Here is a 20,385-nt window from a genome sequence, read left to right as displayed (position 1 = left end):
AACTGGTTTCAGAGCCCGCAACATAGTACGGACAATGGAAGGGGAAAACTCCTTAGCCTTTAAGAGCTTGGTTTCAAAAGCAAAGCCAAAACAAGGAAGTTCCTCATGCCAAAACATAGGAGCAGGAGCAGATCTGGTTGCTTCAGAAGGGGCCAACCTGGGCCTATGGGAAAGCTTGAGAACGGCGGCGTACCACGACCTGCCCGGCCAGCTTGGAGCCAAGAAGGATCACCGGAACTTGTTGCTCCTTGTTCCGCCGAAGTCCCCGAGGTAACATGGGAATCGGAAACTGAATGATTGTGGTATCCACTGCGGGGCCAGTGGGTCTCTGGACATCGCACAAAATCAGGGAACAATAGTGCCGAGAGGCCACCTCTCCTCCGTGCATCTCAACCAACTGAGGACAATTTCCCACTGGAAGTCCCGCGAGTGGAAGCGGGCATACTGGATGGTCTCAAAGGTGGAAACCATCGTACCCAGGAGCTTTATGCACAGTCAGAGGGATGCGCGAGGCACTGACAGTACAGACGTGACCAATTCCTGGAGTGCCCGGGCTTTGGATTCAGGCAGGAAGAATCGCTGGAGGGAAGTGTCGAACATCAGGAGAAACTTCGAAGTTCAGGATCCAGCTGTGATCCTGACGCACCTGCACTGTGCGGTCCAGATGGACCAGCAACTGGGAAGCCGGAACTGCTTTCACTAGCAGATCGACCAAATAGGGAACGACCGTTATCCGGTCGTCTGATGCCACCCACCGGTCCCTGAACTGAAGCAGGTGTCTGCCTACCCCCGACCGGACTGGGTGGGCAGAGACCCTGTCAGGCGCTAGGCTACTCAGGAGCCTTGACTCCAGGAGTGCCTGTAGGTACCAGAAAACCTTCCCCAAGGAGCGGAACCCCTGTTGGGGAAAAAACGGCCTGGGGCAGACTGACCTCTATTAAATGCTCCCCCTCGAAAGGAGGAGCGAAAAGCACAAAATCGTGGTCTCTACGGTTTCTGGGCCACCACGGACAGGAAAGTACTTTCTCCCTCCTCCCCCCCCTCCAGTAGCCTGGGCAATAATGATGTCCAACTCCACTGGAATCCAGACGACCCCACCAAAGGAGAGAGATTTCAAAGTACGCTTGGATTCAGCGTCAGCATCCCAGGAGCGAAGCCAGAGCTCTCTCCGAGCCGAGACGGCTATAGCCGAAACCCTGTAGGCCACCTGAGCAGTGTCCTGGACGGCCTCACACATATTCTTCCACCCAGCAATGCTATTCTGCCAAGTCCAGTAAAGCATCTCTGGACAAGGCCCGAGCGACCCATGCAGAGGCTAGCATAGGGCGAATAACGACCCGAGCCAATAAAAATGGACTTCAGGCAACCTTCAAACTTTTTAACCAGCAGATTCTTGAAGGATGCCGAACCCTGAACCAGAAGCGCAATGTACTTAGCCAAACATGCCATTGCCGCATCCAACTTGGGATATGGTCTGGCGGAAGCGGGTAAAGGGACGCAAACTTGCAAGGAACAGAGCACTTCTTATCTGGAGCCTTCCACGCCTCTTCCACGAGATCTGAGAGATCCAAAGAAGTAGGGAAAGTAACAATGCGCCTACGCTTGAACGGTCTCACCGCTTGTGCTTGAGCTTCCAAGTCCAGACAGTCCAGAGGCTGCCGAACTGCAGTAATGAGGTCTTCCACTCCTTGACCCAAAGGCGGCTCCGGCTCCTCCCCCTCGGGGAGAGCCTCCCCTTCCCAGTAGTTTACCTTCCTCCTCCTCCTGAAACATCTAGCGGCCCCCTGGAAGAAGGAAGATGCTTACGCGCCTCAGGCATCTTAGGATCCTCAAAGAAACGTTCCATACATGAGGAAACACTATCGAATCCCGCTGCCATGAACTCCATGTTACGAAGCTAGGGTGGGTCGGACCCAAGTGGGGGACCGCACCAGCCGCAGCTGGCGACCCTGCATCCTATAGAGCAGAAACAGGCGCGGCAGCCATGAGAGCCTGTTTCTCCTGCTGACGCATCATAAGCTGCACCAAGTCGGAGAGTGACCGACCCATAGCTTGTGCTCACGCTGGCTCGTCTGGGGTGGACGTGGTGCATCCCAATGCCTGCGCACCACTAGCCCCTGCCTGACAGTATACATACAGCACCCTGGAGTCCAACTGTCCACAGGGCAATTTCACATGACACTAGACACACGTTAAAGAAAAAAAAAAGCCATGGTAGCGCTTTTTGCCCTGACAGCCTTCAATTTGTCAGCCATTGTCTCCACGTGGTCCCACTGTTTACAGTGGACACAGGCAGGCAAGTATCTAAAAAAGGTCACCAAGAACTGTCCCACCAAACTGAGCAAATACTAAAATATGGGATACTTAGCCTTCCTGGACAGGCTAGCAGCCGCAGAGGAGAGGAGCTGAAGGAAAACCCAACCTGAATTCCCACTGAGCCCGCAGAGGCAGATGCTGTAGAAGAGCAGAGTTCTCACTCTTCCAGCATCCTACGCAGTTAGTGAGGCTGAACCAAGCAGCCACCAAGCAGGGGGAAACCAGCGGTAACAGGCTCCGCCCCCCTGCACTATGTCCATTAAGTGCTACTCCTCCCCTGTGTGGGGAAAGCACCTCAAGGGGGCCACGCCTACAAAGTCCAGCAAGATGGCTGCCACCATCCTGGACATCAAGGCCGCCTAGCACCCTCTATAAGAGTGAGGGCACTCTGAGAAGACCGAAGTGTTAAGGGCGGGGCTGCCGGTCAGTGCAGCCCGCCATGACTGCAACACGCTGATCTGTGATTCCTGCGATAGGCAGCGCACAGAAACATTGAACCAAGTGCCTCCAAGCTGAAACAGTTTACCAGCTGCCATGTGCAAACTGGTCAATAGTGAGGAATCCGTGCGAATTAGCCATCACAACCCAGGAAGTGTTGCAGCAGCATGCCCACACATACTCAAAAGAAGGCTGTTCTAGCACATACTCAAAAGAAGGCTGTTCCAGGTGCTAGTAGAGCCTAGTGGTGGCAGCAAGTTACTCGCCCACTATGCAGTTGCAAGAGTCAGTAACTGGCAGTGACTGATAGTGACAGAGGGAATCCCTAGGAGTGGTTAAGTAAGCCCACTTAGTTACTCAGGGATGAGTAACTACCCTCTATTCTATGAGCATCAAAAATCTGATCGCCTGGCGATCATCCAGTCTCAATATCTAAATATAGCGGACAACAAAGTCAGGAGGAGACCAAACTGGGGAACGATGTTGTACAACAACAGCTTGGATTGTATAATAATTTTTACCGAACTGACACGACTAGCAACACAGCAGACACTTTTGCCAAACATAAGCCATATGTTTGTGGTGGTCAGTCTGAGGTTGAATATTGAGTGGTACATATTCCGTCACACATTGAGAAACAAGGATATCCAAATGTTTAAACTGATAATACCAGAGCAAGGGGAGACTATAATCGATTGGCTGAATTAAAAGCAGGTGGTATAGGAAAAACAACATTGTGATCCAATTTATACGAATACCCAAAAAAGTACCAAACACATCCACTGTTGCCAAGACAGCAGGAGGCAAAATGCTAGACAGTGACAAAAACAGTAACATATCGTCTGCATACAGGGCAATTTTCTCCTCTGAACCAGAAGACCGAAAATAGTTTGAGAGGCAAATATCCCAACGCCAGTGGCTCCATTGCAAGACAAACTAATGACAGGAACAAAGAACAAACCAGACTGGTTCCGTGGCCTAAAGCAAAAGATTTGGCAACAAACGCATTAATACAAACTTGTGCCGTCGGAGAGGAACAAAGAAGCTTAAGCCAACCAATAAAACCATGACCAACCCCAAACTGTGAGAGTCTGCTCCTGCAAGGCACCAAACTGAACTGGCTTGCCTGGGGCTGGGTATAGGAGGGGGCGAGGCTGCTGGGAGAAGATTAACTATTTGGTGCCCGGACTCCTCCTGCTCACCCTATACCCATGGTCAAAGCCTGTGTCCCCTATGGTAGGGTGAGGAAGAAATGCCCACTTTAACAGAATCAAATGCCTTGGTGGCATCCAAAGACACCAACCAAAGTGTCCTCAATGTGCACATGCTGTAGCTGAAGATAGGAGCAGAGACATCTAACTTTAGTAATTGTGGATTTACTAGGCATGAAGTCAGTTTTGTCAGGATGAACAATCTCCAATATAATTTAGAAGATTTAATAGCATGTTCTCTATCTAGGGGATGGGGGGAGTTACAACGGGCAGGTGACAAAGACGGTGAGGATACCTGAGAGTAATGAGCCTGGGAAGCACGAACATCAACAAAATATGCATACACACACCCCAGCTATAGATTGTGTAGTAGTATAAACAGCAGCATCTGCATCAATCAGCCTATGCACATCTCAAGCCATATAGGCCAGAAAATGATTTGCCGTATCGTCCTTTACATAGAAATCACGGGTCGAAGAGAGAAGCAGACGCTTGGATTTACTTAAAAGAAAATCAGTCTAATATTTGCGATTGATACGCCATCCCCGGTTTCTCTGCATCAACTCCAGCTTCTTATGAAAGCTCTTAATCTGTGCCATCCAAGAAATTAAGATGCCCTGGAGAAAGTCCTCTGGTGCGCTGGGACGCTTTTAAAGGATAGAAGAATTCAGTAAAGAATACCTCCCAAACAATTAGTAGTTTAGAAGCCGCTCACATCTGTGCCAGACAAAATGGGTTAAACCTCCAAAATGAAGCACCTCAATTCAAGTACTAGCAATAGAGGGGAGTAGTACAAAATACCAGAGACAAATAATAGCAGGAAATAAGAAATAACGACAAGCAGGAATAACAACGCACCCCTGGATTTTTAGAGCGTCAAGCATCCAACAACCCCTTCTCAGAAACAAGACGTGAGGGACAAGCACGTAAGGAGGGTTGCAGAGTCTCCAGTCACCTGCCCAAATCATCATCATCATCCAGAAAAGCATTGAAGTCACTGACACACAGCATCGGAAATGAGTAAGAGACACACATACAAGAAAAAAAGGTGACACAGAATAGTACGGAGTAATCCAGGAGAACCAACACACCGAGGGGTCTGAAGACCAAGCAAGGTGACAGCATCTTTAGAAGAATGAAAGAAGTGAGAACGGCCTCCAAAAGACATCTTCGCAGTCGAGCAGGGAAAAGCATACTGATTTGTCCTCTTGGCACACCAAGTCCCTTACGACTGCTTGCGCAGAGCATCTTTCAGTCTTTTTGCCTAAAAATGTGTCTTTTACCCAATGCCATGCGACTACAGGAGACTGCACTGATCAATGTGATGTGCAACACTTGTATACAGATGCAGACTGTCTCACAGATATACGAGTGCTACAATGCAGTGGACTTTTTCCAGGACAAGTTTCATTGTGTTTCGCTTACAGACTCCAGTTGTGTTTCGCTTACAGACTCCAGTTGCACACCAATGTACAAGTGTCACATCAAATTAATCAGTGCAGTCTCAGACACACACAAAAAATTAGAGATATGGTAAGAACTTACCCTTGTTATCTCTCTTTCTTCGAAGTCCATAGGGTCCACAGGGTTGACCTTGGGGTTTATAGGTTGGGAACCAAATCCGGGCACCACGCAGTTAAAAGCTTTTAGCTCCCAGGATGCACTGGGTCCACTCTCCCTATAATCCCACCCCCAAGCCTCAGTTTGTAAGTAACCAAAGGCCGGAGGAGAAAAGAAAGAGAGAAGACTGGAACACTCAAGAACCACACTCACAGAGAAGGAGACGGGAAACCGGTGACCATTAATACAGCCCATATGAAGCCAGGTGAGTCAGGGCGGGTGCCCTGTGGACTTCGAAGAAAAAGATAACAAGGGTAAGTTCTTACCATATCTCTCATTTTCTTCTTCAGGGTCCATAGGGGGTCCACAGGGGTGACCTTGGGGATGTCCCAAAGCAGTCCTTATAAGGGTGGGGACGCTCCTGTGATGAGAGGAGAATCAGTCGCCCAAAAGGAAGCATCCTGAGAAGCAAAGGAATCCAATGCATAGAACCTAAGAAAGGTGAGGACAGAAGACCATGTGGCCACCTTGCAAGGCAGAACAGCCGAGGCGCCACAGCGAGCTGCTCACAAGGGGCCCACAGCCCGAGTAGAATAAGCATTAACAGAAACAGAAAGGCCGTCCTATTTGTAGGCCCCTGTCATCTAGGCAATTTTCGTTTATCGGCCGGCCATCCGTTACTGTGATCTTAATCAACTAAAAATAAGGAGTCTGATGTCCTGAAGGAACTTGAACAGACCACGTAAATCCGGAGAGGCCGGACCACAGTCAATAAGGCCACCCCAGCCGAAAGGACTGGAGACTGAAATGTCAGTACAAGAAGTTCCTGAATAATATGGAACTTAAAAACCACTTTAGGAAGAAACACAGGGTAAGTGCGACTCACAACCCTGTCTTGGTGAAATATCCAGAAGAGGGAGACACATGAGAAGGCTCCCAAATCCGACTCTCCCCTGGCAGAAGCAAACGCCAAACGAAAGAGTCTAAGCCATAAACCACATAAGGGCTATTAAAGCTAATCGTTCAAATTGAGGCCACAGGAGGTCACGAAGAACCGCTGCCAAATCCCAAGGAGCCCCCAGGGGGGATAAAGGGAGGTAGAATTAAGAAAACACCCTGAAGGAGAGTTCGGATACCCGAGAGTGGAGCAATTCCACATCCGAACGAAACTGACAGTGCAGAGACCCGCACTTTCTGGAAGGCCAGGCGGAGGACGAGACCTAAGCCAGCTGGAAGGAATGCCAGAACTTCTGGAAATCCTAAACACCTGAGGATCCTTGCTACATGTACGATACCACAAGAATTATTCATGCCACAGTCTGTGGTAGATCCCAGCAAAAGTTGGCCTACGCCCTGGAAACATCCAGACGATGACAGAGTCAGAGAAGCTTTAGGACCACAGTAGGGACGCAGTCAAAGACAAATGATCCCGGACCAGGGAAAGGCGAGGATCCTGAGACAACAGATCCGGATATTGAGGCAGCAGGAACGGAGCGTCGATGGGGAGACTCCAAAAATCTAAGTACCAGTGACGTCTGGGGCAATCTGGAGGCACCAGCAGGAGAGTACCTCCTTCTCGACTGAACTTCCGAAGACCTCGAGGAAGAAGGGAGACCAAAGGAAACAGGTACACAAAGTGGAAGGTCCACTTCACCGACAACGCGTCACCGAAGGTTGCTGCAGCACCTCTAGTTCCGGACTCTTAGCACCAGCAGTGTGTGACAGAGTCAGAAGGTCATGAGGACCACCTGTGGGAGGCGCCCTCTGCTCACTAGGAGTTGAAAGCACTCTTGGAGAAGAGACCAGTCCTCGGGATGCACGTCGTGACAGCTGAGGAAGCCCACTTCCCAATGGAGAACTCCCGGAATGAACACTGCAGAGATGGCCGGGAGGAGACCATTGGACTACTGCAGAAAGTGTGACATTCTTGTCATTGCTGCCCAACGACCAGTGTCTCCTAGATGTAAGCCACTGTTGTGACATTGTCGGACTGAACCTTTACAGGTTTACCGTGAAGTATGTGTGTTAGGCCAGAGTGAGGGCCCAAGGCAGCTTAAAGTTCCAACAAGTTAATTGGCAGGGCGGAATCGACAGACGTCCAACTGCCCTGAAAGGAATGCAGACCAGGCACTGCACCCCAGAGACTGGCGTCCGTTGTAAGGATTACTCTGGATGAGATGGCACCCAGATAGAGACCGACGCACCTCCGGAGAGAGCATCATGGTCTGAACAGTGATCCGATGGAGAAACCCGTTCCATCTGGAGAGATTCAGAACGTGCAAAGGCCTGAAATGGAACTGAGCATATTCCACCCTATGGAGGGTAGACACCCTGGATTCCAGAACGCGCATTACAGAGTGTAATGACACTTGTCGACTGTTTAGACATCCGCGCACTAGTAGTTGGAGTGGAGATCTTGTCTTACGTCCGAAGAATTCTCAGATTCTGAGAATACAGCAGGGCTCCCAGATGAATCATACCTTGTCAGGGAATCAGGGAGGACTTTTTCCCAGTTGATTAACCATTTGTGCTTGTGAAAGAAAGCAATGGTTAACTTGAAATGACTTTAAAGTACCTTGGTGATCCTGCCAAGAGCAGGATGCCGTCCAGATACAGGAGCAGTCGGATACCATGAACCGGTGGGCTGTTATGAAAGCTACAAATCTGGTAAACCCTGGTGGGGCTGTGGACAGTCCAAAGGGCAGAGCCCGAAAATTGGAGGTGTTGCTATTGCACAGCCAACCTGAGCTAACGCTGATGAGAGGGCTCTATAGGTACGCGTCCTGAACATTCAGCAATACCAGAAAGTCGGGGTTTCCGCCTGAGACTAGGCACCTTATAGGAACTGGTTTAGGGATTTGAGATAGAGGATAGGCCAATGAGGACTATTCGGCCTCTGCACCAGAAAGAAAGTTGAATAACCAGTGCCTTGCTGAGATAGTGGGGTTGGCATAAACATGCCTGCTCACCGCAAGAACTGTATAGTTTTCTGGATCTGTAAGGCCTTGTACGGATCTGAAGAAGGGCCTGTGTAGCAAAACATGTGGGGAGGCCATCTGAACAATGAGAGGGCGTATCCGTGAGAGACGTCGACTCTAACCCAAGCATCCATGGTGACTTGACAGCAGCACTGAGTGAATTGATAAAAAAAAAAAAAAAAACATATGTCACTCTGGGATCCCCCAGATGAAGACCTGTCCCGTCAGGCTGAAGGTTCATCCTTAGGTTTAGAAGCAGGGAAACTGGATGCCCAGGTCTGCTCGGTACCGGGTATGGCGGCCCTCATGGAGACCGACAACCTAGGAAAAGACCGGCCTTTTGGCTGTCCCTGAAGACAAAAAGACTTAACAGATTAAGGCCTGTATTCAATTTGAGCCGAGCCGCGATAATTTAATCGGGCTTAACGCTGCCTTCGCTGGTTTTGTAGGCGTTACAGTATCGCGCGCGTGCTCGCGTATCCCCATATTCAATTTGAAAGTAGGCGAAAACAGGACCCGGCGATACTTGGATCGCCGTTAAAAAAAAAAACGGATATTTTCGGGAAAAAATCCTAAAATCCCTCTAAAGATGTCCAAACATGGGGGATCACTATTTTTTGGCTGCAAAAGGTCAGGTTTTTAAAAAGCCACGGCATGTGTTTTTTTCCCGACTTTAAAGAAGTGATACAGAAGAGCACTTAGCTTATTTTTTTCATTTTTAAAAATGGTCCCATCAAATTTGGGGTACATGAAAATGGGTACTAGCATATTTTTAAGTCCCAAAACGCATTTTTTTTAAATTCTGCAAAAATGCACCTGCCGCAGCTATTTGAAACCCCGACTTCCTTCAGGGTTCCCTGGAATATTTGCCAAAAATCCCAACCTGTTAAAAAAAAAAAAAAAAAATTTAATTAATTACATAGGTCTCCGGGCTGTGGCATTACACCCCACTTGGTTGGGTCTGGTGCTGGTCTTAAATATAGGGGGATCCCCATGTTTTTTTCCCCCCTATATTTAAAACCAGAACTGGTCCCTGCAGTCTTGGGTTGGTTTCTAAAATACAGTGGAACCCTACACATTTTGTTCCCCAGATTTTTAGAAACCACCACTGGCTGGCAAGCCTGGGCTGGTTTGGCTTTTGGGGAGGGAACCCTGTGTCATTTTTTTTGTAAATTTTTACCCCTTTTTTTTTTACAGTTTAAACAAAACTGGAATTTTCGGGACCCCCCAAAGATGTGTAGACATAGGGGATGACAAACGGTACCCCCATTTTTAACTCCTGAAGGAAGTCAGAGTTTCTAATAGCCGCGGCAGGTGCATAAATGCATCTTTGAATAAGGTGATGCAGCAGAGCATTTAGAAGGTTTTTTTTTAGGGCAAACCAACTATGCCCATCAAATTTGGGGTACTTGAAAATGGGGCTCAAGTATTTTAAACTTGCCAAAATATGAGATATGGTAAGAACTTACCTTTGTTATCTCTATTTCTACGAAGTCCATAGGGTTCCACAGGATACCTTGGGGTATAGGTGTGACGTCAGTCATCGGGCACCATAGAGTTAAGCTTTCAGCCTCCCAGGATGCACTAGGGTCCCCTCCTATACCCCGCCCCCGAGCCAAGGCACCTCAGTTAGTTACCAAGCCATAGGCCGGAGGAGGAGAAGGAAGAGAGAGAAAGAAGATCTGGATACACACAAGAATCACACTCTCACCAGAGGGAGACAGGAAAACCGGTGACCAGACCAAAGCCCATCTGCAGCACAGGTGCGACAGGGCGGGAGTCCTGTGGAACCCTATGGACTTCGTAGAAATAGAGATAACAAGGGTAAGTTCTTACCATATCTCATATTTTATACTTCAGGGTCCATAGGGTATCCACAGGATATCTTGGGGATGTCCCAAAGCAGTATCCTTTAAGGGTGGGGACGCTCCTGTGCTGAAAGGAGAATCCGCCGCCCGAAGGAAGCATCCTGAGAGGCGAAGGTGTCAAACCTGTAATACCTCACGAAGGTATGGACAGAGGACCACGTAGCAGCCTTGCAGATCTGGACTGCAGAGGCACTACGTCGAGCTGCCCACGAAGGACCCACAGACCTAGTGGAATGAGCCTTCAAAGAAGAAGGAACCGGCAGACTTTCATGAAGATAAGCTTCAGAAATAGCCATACGGATCCAGGCTGCCAAAGTTTGCTTTGAAGCAGGCCAACCCTTTTTACGGAAGCCATAGAGGACAAACAAGGCGTCCGACTTCCTAAACGAAGAAGTGTGGTCAACATAAGTCCTTAAGGCCCGCACAACATCCAAAGTGGCCTCACCCACTGAAAGACCAGGTGAGTTAAAGGCCGGAACAACAATTTCCTCGTTAACATGAAACTGGGAAACAACTTTGAGAAGAAATTCAGGCCGTGCTGAGCACTGCCCTGTTCCCATGAAAAATCAAGAAAGAGAGCCCCTAAATCAGAAACACGTCTGGCCGAAGCTATGGCCAGAAGGAAAACAGTCTTAGCTGTTAGCCATTTAAGATCCACTGAGCCCAGTGGTTCAAACGGTGGTCCCTGGAGAGCCCTCAGGACCACAGCCAAATCCCAAGGTGCCACAGGTGGAACAAAGGGCGGCTGAATGCGGAGAACACCTTGCATAAAGGTGCGCACATACGGAATTGTAGCAATCCTACGGTGAAACCACACAGACAGGGCCGAAACCTGTACCTTAAAAGAAGCAAGACGAAGCCCATGATCTAGTCCCGCTTGTAGGAAGGCGCGTATCCGAGACAGACGAAATTCCCGCGGTGCATAACCTCTCGGTCGACACCACTGGAAGAACGTATGCCACACGCGATGGTATAACCTCGCGGAAGACGGCTTCCGAGCTCGTAACATGGTACGCACCACAGAGCTGGAAAACCCCCTGGACCTCAGCATGGCTGTCTCAACAGCCACGCCGTCAAAGACAGCCGAGTCAGGTCCGGGTGAAGACAGGGACCCTGTGACAGAAGGTCCGGTCGTAGCGGCAACCGCAGAGGACTGTCCACGGACAGACCCTGAAGGTCTGAGAACCAGTACCGTCTGGGCCACGCGGGAGCTATCAACAGGAGCGTCCCTCCTTCCTGTTTGAATTTCCGGATTACCCGTGGAAGAAGGGAAATCGGAGGAAACAGGTATGCGAACCGGAACGTCCACCGGACGGACAGAGCATCCACCAGAGACGCCCCTTCGTCTCTTGTGCGAGACCCGTACACCGGCAACTTGTTGTTGTGCCGGGACGCCATGAGGTCGATCTCTGGAAGACCCCATCTGTCCACCAGCATTTGTAAAACGTCCGGGTGCAGGGACCATTCCCCCGGATGAACGTCCTGGCGACTTAGAAAGTCTGCCTCCCAATTTAGCACTCCAGGGATGAAGACCGCTGATATGGCCGGAAGATTGCGCTCCGCCCATACCAGGATCCGAGAGACCTCCACGAGAGCCGCCCGACTTCGGGTTCCTCCTTGCCTGTTTATGTAGGCCACGGTGGTAGCATTGTCCGACTGGACCTGTACCGGACGACCCTGGAGAACCCGATGTGCCTGCCGGAGAGCATTGAAGACCGCACGGAGTTCCAAGATATTGATTGGAAGCTCCGCTTCTGTCGGCGTGCACCTGCCCTGGAACAAGTGTGGACCCGAAACTGCTCCCCAGCCCCGAAGACTGGCGTCCGTTGTCAACAGGACCCAATTTGGAACCCAGAACGGACGTCCCTTGCTGAGATGGGTCGTCTGTAACCACCAGGCAAGGGACAGGCGAACCTCCGGGGTGAGCACAATCGTCTGGGACTTCAGAGACTGAGGCAGCCCGTTCCACTTGGACAGGATCAGGTGCTGCAGAGGTCTGGAGTGAAACTGGGCATATTCCACCATGTCGAACACCGACACCATGGAGCCCAGTAACCTCATCGCCGAGTGTAGAGACACCCGGCGGCTGTGGAGACAACTGCGCACCCTCGACTGTAAAGCAGAGATCTTTTCCCCCGTCACGAAGATCCTTTGCTGTCCCGAGTCCAATAAGGCTCCGAGGTGCAGAATCCGCCGAGACGGGATTAGAGTGGACTTCTGCCAGTTGATTAACCAGCCGTGCCGTTGCAGTAGTGCAATGGTCAGGTCCAAGTGGCGTAGAAGGAGCTCGGGAGATCCTGCCACTAATAAAAGGTCGTCCAGGTACAGCAACATACGGACTCCCTGCAGCCGCAGAGAAGCCGCCATGACCGCCATCACCTTGGTGAACACACGTGGTGCTGTCGCCAGGCCAAAAAGTAACGCCCGAAACTGGAAGTGGTCGCTGCGGCTTGCAAACCTGAGGAACTGTTGATGGCGCGAAAGAATAGGGACATGCAGGTAAGCGTCCTGTATGTCCAATGACACCATGTAGTCCCCAGGTTCCAGCGCCAGAATGATGGACCGTAGGGTCTCCATCCGAAACTTCGGCACCCGCAAAGACTTGTTGAGAGCTTTGAGGTTTAGAATCGGACGATACGACCCATTGAGTTTCTGCACCAAAAAAAGATTTGAATAGAAACCCTGGCCCCTCTGGGAGAATGGAACAGGCACTATAACTCCAGCCTGGAGCATAGTGTGCAAGACCTTCCGCAGCTCCGTGGCCTTGTTCCGGTCTGATGGTAGACCCGTGGTGAAGAATCGAGCCGGGGGTCTGTGCCGGAAAGCGAGGGCGTACCCTTGGGAGACCACCTCGAGAACCCAAGTGTCTGTCGTGGTAACCGACCAACACCGGGCGAACTGCAGCAGGCGGCCTCCCACTTTGGGATCCCCCAAAGGGAGGCCCGGACCGTCAGGCCGCAGGCTTGTCATCTGGCTTAGGGGCCGGACGTCTGGTACTCCATGCCTGCTTCCGGGGCTTGGCCGATTTCTTAGGACCAGCCTGTCGAGGAAAAGACTGTGGTTTGGGCCTGCCCTGGGCCCTATAAGACCGAAAGGACGATGGACCCGAACCAGAAGGAGCAGCGGCCGACGGGAGACATGCCGCTTTGGCTGCCGCCAGCGTGGCCACAATCTTGTCCAGATCCGGACCGAAGAGAACTTCTCTGGTAAATGGCAACGCCTCCAAACCCTTTTTGGAATCAGCGTCCGCCTTCCAGGATCGCAACCACAAGATGCGACGAGCAGCCACTGCTGCTGAAGAAATCCGAGACACCAGGGTACTAATGTCTAAGGCCGCCTCGTTGATATAAGTGGCCGAATCACTGATCGGCCGGACAGTCGGAATCAAAAGACGCCTCTAATGAATACGCCCAGCGCTCCATCGCTCTGGCAACCGAGCAAATGGCCATAGCCGGCCGTGCTGCCCCCCCCCCGCAGGGGAATAAGCGGACTTCAGGCAGATCTCCACCTTGCGGTCCGTAGCATCCTTAAGGGAGGACATGGATGGCATCGGCAATGTGGCACTACGGACAAGACGGGTCACGTGAGAATCCACCTGTGGAGGGGATTCCCACTTAGCAAAATAATTATCCGCGAACGGATAAGCCACCGCCAGGCGCCTTTGCGGCTGGTAACGTTTGCCAGGCTGTTTCCACGCCTCCTCTAAATGGTCCACTAACTGACCCGAAAGAGGAAAGACTGTGGCATCGCCCTTCACATCTTTAAAAAAGGCATACTTGGATTTAGCCGCTGGGGGAACTTCGTCCTCAATCACCAAGGCTGTGCGGACTGCCCGAATAAGTCCAGGAATATATACTTTGGACTTGGCGTCAGCATCCTTAGTATGGAGAGGTTCCTGATCGTAAGGATCCAGAATCTCCCCATCATCAGACGTCACGTCGTCATCCTCATAAGGAGCCGACAGAGACGCCACCGGCCGTCTATGAGGCCGCATCACAGACTCCCCTTGCAACACATCCGACAAGTGCTGTACAGAACTCGTCAGGGAGTTAACCCACGCCGGCTCCTGAGAAACCGGGAGCGGGGAAATAGGGAGACTGTGGGGTACCACCAATTGTCGTGGGAAACCCTGCATGGGTGACAACACCACTGACTGCTGGGACAAACCCATCTGTGTAAACGCGGGCTGCGGAGCTAACTGGCCCACTAAGGTCGTAAGCGCCTGAGCGAAACAAGCCCAGGGCGGCTCCTGTACCGGTGCTGTAACCGTAATAGGCCGCGCCATTGACAAACACTGCCGGCAGAGGCCCTCCGCGCACGGTACTTTACACGTAGTACACTGTAGCCGGAGGAGAAAATCACTTTCAGACATGATGGCACCAAGTATGTGACCCCTCTCTCCAATTATATATTAAATAGGCGAGAGACCACACTGCAGCACCGCACCGCAAGGGCTTAGCAGAAAGGACAGGGACAGTAATAAAGCTGACAGTCAGAAGAAAAGTTACAGGCAGCAGCGCTAGCACAGTCACATACAATGCAAAGAAATATCAATTCCTGCACTAACAGCGCTGATCACTCAACTACGCAGACACAGGGCCTGGTAGGACACAGCGCTGCATACACAGACCTGCCACAGCGGAGGAGAGGTATGCGGGGGGACCCAGACCACAATGCTTCCGTCCAGTGCTTCCAGCAGCGTTCACCATGCTTTCTGGAAAGATGGCCGCCGAGGAGCAGAGAGGAGGCTGGCCTGGGGGAGGAGCGCTGCTACAGGACCAGTCGGCAGTGAGCAGAGAGGGCTGTGTGCAGCGGGGAGGCGCCGGCTCTGAGACAGGGAAGGCGCGCTCCCCTGGCATGCATTTAACCCCCGGTACGCCGCAGCGCTACCGCTCTGCTGCGGTCCGCTGTCCCAGGGGGGTAGTGGAAGCGCAGGTTCTTACCTGGCTCCACGCTGCAGCCAGTCCCCAGGGAGCCCCCTGCCTGGGGACTCTGGACCATGTACCAGCGGGGACCCACCGCGGACCCCGCTGCTTACCTTTGTCCCCCTTGAATCCGGCCATGGTCCGGAACATCTGGGGTCACCGCTAGCTGTGACCCCAGATGCTCACCAGCATCCCTGGATCGGTACCGGCGTTCTGGTACCGGCGGGGGTGTAGGGAAGACAGCATGGACGTCAGGACTGACTGTCCATGCTGTACATCCAGATGTGCAGCCACAGCTGCATGAAGAAAAGCTTCAGGGGCTCTTCTAGCCCCCACTCCAACCAGGTGCACCCGACTTCGGCCGGGCACCAAACGAAACTGGGGTGCCTTGGCTCGGGGGCGGGGTATAGGAGGGGACCCTAGTGCATCCTGGGAGGCTGAAAGCTTAACTCTATGGTGCCCGATGACTGACGTCACACCTATACCCCAAGGTATCCTGTGGATACCCTATGGACCCTGAAGTAGAAAGTGACTTAAAAAAAATTTTGAAAAATCCACCTGCCGCAAGCACCTGCAATCAAAAAAACACTTGGGGCATACTTGAGGACCCCCCCCAGAGTCAAGTTCGCTAGTTTTTAAGTTTGTACCCCAACTTTTTTTTTTTCGCTCCCGCTTTCAAAGTCAATTTTTGGAGTGTCCTTAAGTTTTTTTAACATTTTTTTGACACAGATTACCTTTGGGGGACTGTCTGAAGGCTGCATGGGGGTTCCCGAAACGTTGCAACCCAAAACCCCAATTCTGCACTTTTTACCGCCTGTCATTCATAGGCGATACTTTACCGCCTATTACATTGCATTGACTTTCCGCCTAGGCGGAAAGTCTTTGAAATTGAATACAGGGTAAAACCAAAACACGCGATAATGACGTCATCAGTGGTAAATTACCGCGGATCCGGACTTAGCACCTCAAATTGAATACAGCCCTTAGTCTGAGGCCTTGTAGTGGGAGTAGCTGAAAGCGGAAATTTGCCGTTCGTGATACTGTGCTACAATCTTGTTAAGGCCAGGACCAAACAAGATCTCCCCAAGATGGGGTATTTCTTTTTAAGGCCTATCTTTGAGTCCACTTCTGCCGGCCCTGAGCGCAGCCATAAGGTATGGCGGCAGATACAGACGCAGCCGAAACCCTGAAGGTTAGGAGACTGGCATCCAAAGGTGTTACTCCAACATATGAAACTGCAGTTTTTATGTGAGCAACAAAAGACATCTAATCGCCAGAAGTTTTTGAGGGAAAAAGCTCCACAAATGCATCAGCCCAGCACTCAATAGCATTAGCCACCCATGCGATAGCCATGGTTGGACAGGCAACAGCCCCTGAAAGCGAGTATATTGATTTCAGGCAAAGTTACCACCTACGTATGCGTCAGAGCAGGGATAGGAGGCATAGCAGCGCTCTTAAGCAGCCGAGTAACATGAGAATCCACCCCATGAGGTGATTCTTATGACTTGCAATGACCCTCAGGGAATGGGGATACCTCCTATCTGGCAATTGCCAGACTCCCGCCATGTGATGCACCGACTGGTCAGAGGGGGGGGGGAAACAGCCAAAGACACTTTAACACTTAAACTGAGGGTGATTTGATTTAGGTGCCGGTTCTAAATCCTCTATAACTAGGATGGCTCGGCCGCCCTCACCCAAGGAGGGGATAATACTGCTTGTTTCAGGCTCCCCTCATGTGAAAGGTATAGGAGTCCGAAACATCATATCTTGTATTCCTTAGAAACATCATCCACCCAGGGTGGCTGTCGTGGTAATCTCTGCAAGGGAAATGACAGACTGCTGTTGAACCTGAGGGAATTTGAAAAACCCCGGTAGGGAGCGATAGTCTGTGTCACAGGGGTAAACCGCAAGAACTGCGAGATATCCTGAGAGGGAAGGGTAGCATGTTGAGGTAACCCCAAGTGGGTTACAACTATGGGGGCTGCCACGCGATCCGCAACGGAGGCCTGGGTCTTGAGAAAACAAACCGCCCAAGGGGGGTGCGTTAAGGGGCCCGGCACCTGATGGCACTTTACACATAACCCTTCCCGAGTCAAATCCTCCGTACTCACACCTGCAGTCCATGACTCACAGGATAGCAAAAAAATGGGTGCAGTATCGTGCTCTATTTCCTGGTCAGACCTATCTGACTGACCAGCCACGTGGAAATATCAAGCAGCACTATACTGGTCCTGACTGACGCTAAGATTAGCCGCAGCTACCAATTATCAGCGTATGCAACATACAATTCCATCTAAAATATGGCAACTTGCTGCACGCAACAGTATGTGACAAACCTCACAAATATTGACAAGTATATACATCTGAGATCTCAGAACCACCCTAAGTACACCTGTATTAGGGCAGATTGCAAAGAAAAGGGATAGATATACACTGACAGGTGATAGAAAAAGCCAACAGTCAGCACTAGTATAAGTCATATACAATGCAGACATATATATACATAAACATTACATATAATATACTGCAAATGTCGCTACATTCAACTGCTCAGATTCAGTGTCTGGGAAGGCTATAGCGCTGTGTATACTCACCCAAATGGCCAGGTACGCAGGGGGACTGGCCTCACTTATCCTAGGAGTTCTGCTGCTGCACCATAGAGAAAATGGCCGCCTGTAGACCTCAGAGGAAGCGTGGCCCGTGGAGGTATGCAGCTCAGGGACGCCAGAGCACACACAGGAAAGGCGCGCTGAGGGGAGGAGCCGCTAGACAGGGAAGGCTGCCTCCCCTGGCTAGCAATTAACCCCCGGGACGCCGGCTCCCGCTGCCGAACTTGAAGTCCCTGGTGGTCTAGCGGTCACACGGGGTTTGCCTCTACAGAGGGGGAGCCCGCCAGCGCTGCTAGCGCCTACGGTCTGTCCCCAGAGACCGGAGGCTGCATGTTACACACGCGGGTCATCTAATCCCCGTCGATCTGGCTGCAGCCTTGGGATTCCCGCAGAGCCTGGCCAGTACAGACTCTGGGGTCCCCCGCGATTCCCAGATCTGTGCTGGCGTCACGGCAGGGTGGAGGAGTGGCAGCTTGGACGTCCAATGGACAGTCTGACCCTGCTGCTCTGGAGGGTTCTAAAAATAAAATAAAATTAAAACTCCTACATTAAACTTAGGGGCTGCTAATCAGCCCCCACTGCGCTAACGGTGACCCGACTACGGCAGGACACCTACGCAAACTGAGGTGCCTCTGGCTTGGGGGCGGGATTATAGGGAGAGTGGACCCAGTGCATCCTGGGAGCTAAAAGCTTAACTGTGTGGTGCCCGGATTTGGTTCCCAACCTATTACCCCAAGGTCAACCCTGTGGACCCCCTATGGATTCTGAAGAAGAAAAAAAAAAAAAAAAGACGACCATCGAGTCGCACAGGACCTGGAGGCTCACTCACATCAGGTGTCTTGCATCGCATGGCATATTCAGGCAAGATGAATCAGACATCTCTAGCATTTGGTAACCAAGTCTTGCAAACTTCTCTTGACTGGAGTAAATTTGCAACAGGAATTTCTCAGCAGTAAAGTATAGAAAAAAAAAAAAAACAGCCCATTGTATTCCTTAACCCGAGCAAGGCACAAGACAGCGTCCGGTCTTTATAGTGCAAGACTTTTGCAATTAAAGTTCTCCAAGGTGCCCTGGTGGGAACCCCGTTTTCCACAGCAAATTGAGGAGCAACCAGGATTTCAGTAAACTCTCCACCTTCTCCGGCAAGCCAACCAAGAGAGTCCATTCATTTCTGCTGACAGAACACCATTTGAGTTACCAGAGAATGATAAAGCCCAGGAACCAGAGAGATAAAATTACCCATCTCACTGATATCGTCCTTTATTTTTTGCATCAAGAACAAGCCAATATGTACTCCAGCAATACCAACCCAAAACTCACTTTTCAGAGTCCATAATAGCTTGTAAGAATTGTTCCATTTGTAGGACAAGAAAGAGTAGCAGATTCTGGAAGAACACACAATGGAGGATTGAGAATCTAAAGGAGACTGACCAGGAACCTGCAATGGCACAGATCTAGCAAACTTTTCCATTTTAGTAGCAGCTGAAGACTAGGATTTTCTGCTCACTATAACAGATGAAAGAATAGTCGCTTAACCCAGGAAGCTTACAAACAATGAAGTCACCGGCACCTGAAAAAATGAAAAAAAAAAAAAGCCAGGAGGCTGTACAGCACAAAATGGAGGCCAGTAAGATTCTCCTCACTCACAGGCTGAGTAGAAGGCATTCCAAAAAACATGTTACTCTGATTATTCTTCTGATAACACCTTCATTCAGTGAACAGGTCCTTCTCAAGGGGAAAGCCAGGTACACACCTAGCAGATATATCTGCAGATCGAGTGATTTGCAGATAAATCTGTAGATGGTCATTCATACAGACTGAACTACCATCGTCTTCCAGGCAATCGTTGGCCCCACTGGCCAGGGAGGGGGCTCCCCCCCTCCCCGCGTCTGCATGTGTACGGGCATTCGGCAGACTGGCCATACACACTTGCTGATGGACAGTTATGTCTGCAGATATCTGTCCATCTGTTATGCAGCACAGTCGACGCGATATATCTGTGAACGACGTCGTTCACAGACATATTACTGGTACACACTGGCCGACGGACACCAGATATATTGGCCAATCAATTGATCGACCAATATATCTGTCAGTGTGTACCCAGCTTAAGACTCAACCTGACCACACCATCCTTGTTTTGCAAAATTCATTAGGAGCACCACCACTTTGCCCTTGGAAAGCTACATCGCAAACAGACAATATTTTTTCTTATTGAAAGTAGCAAAGCTCATAGAACAGTAGTTGCAACTGCTAACAGATTAACTTTTTTTGCTTTATTAAAGCTTCTCAATTGTGAAAATTCTTAATGTACTTTGCCAGAGATTTTGACACTAGGTGACATGCCCTCACATCTGCATAGTGAATAGTGTCCAGTCTGGTCTAGGGGTAAGCAATAAGCGGCCCTCCAGCTGATGTTGAACTAAACCTCCCACCATGCCCTGACAGTTTTAACATGCCCAGATTCACAGCTGAGAAGG

At 50.6% G+C, this 20,385-nt stretch overlaps 1 protein-coding gene across 3 annotated transcripts in view; it reads right to left on the bottom strand.

Annotated features, from left to right (window-relative positions):
• The window catches only part of RBL1 (RB transcriptional corepressor like 1), a 170,647-nt gene that overhangs the window by 96,296 nt on the left and 53,966 nt on the right, over positions 1-20,385 (bottom strand). The gene's annotated exons all lie outside the window — the stretch shown is intronic.

This window comes from Taudactylus pleione, unplaced genomic scaffold, assembly GCF_031769625.1.
Source record: "Taudactylus pleione unplaced genomic scaffold, aTauple2 ptg000256l, whole genome shotgun sequence".
Taxonomy (NCBI): Eukaryota; Metazoa; Chordata; class Amphibia; order Anura; family Myobatrachidae; genus Taudactylus; species Taudactylus pleione.
This window is presented reverse-complemented; position numbering and strand designations above follow the sequence as displayed.